A 658-nucleotide genomic window follows, 5' to 3' on the forward strand; every position below is an offset into this window, starting at 1 on the left:
GTTTTAGATTCGATCAAAATTTATTTATTATTGTAGATGTTTCTCAATGAATTGTACTCAATAGTCTATTTCTTTGATACCTCCATGATTTTCTCTTCGGATTACTGATAGTTGCTGCTGCTTCTCCTCCTTTTGTTAATGGCAGTTTGTACTCCGCCATTTAAAATTATGTGTTGGTGGTCAAAATTCATAGTAATTTTCTTAACATTTTTGTTTCGTTTACATTTAGATCCTGATGATTCGCTGGCTTGCTATAATTCTAACATTTTTGATAGTTCATTCATTGATCCAGCTATAAGAAAAGCATCATCTACACACTGGCGTACATCCTACTGTGAGCGAATCTTTAGAGCTGTCAAGTGCTCTTCTATACAGAGAAGTGAAAAAAAAGTCAATTTCAAAATCTGTAATTCCATATGACGTTTTAACGGCAGCCTTCTATTGATTAAAAAAATATTGTAATAATTCATCTTTCTCTTTTTCCCTGTCTTTTTCCATGACTATCTTCAATTGTTGGATATGATCACGAGTGGCTTTTCCTGGTCTAAATACACCTGATACTGCTTCCATTTTTTTAGGCGTTTTACAGTTATCCTTTAAAGAATTTTGCTATTGTGATATATTTGTGATATGTCTGTGCATTCTGGATTTAAATTTC

The sequence above is a fragment of the Penaeus monodon genome, chromosome 32 (assembly GCF_015228065.2).
Source record: "Penaeus monodon isolate SGIC_2016 chromosome 32, NSTDA_Pmon_1, whole genome shotgun sequence".
Classification (NCBI taxonomy): Eukaryota; Metazoa; Arthropoda; class Malacostraca; order Decapoda; family Penaeidae; genus Penaeus; species Penaeus monodon.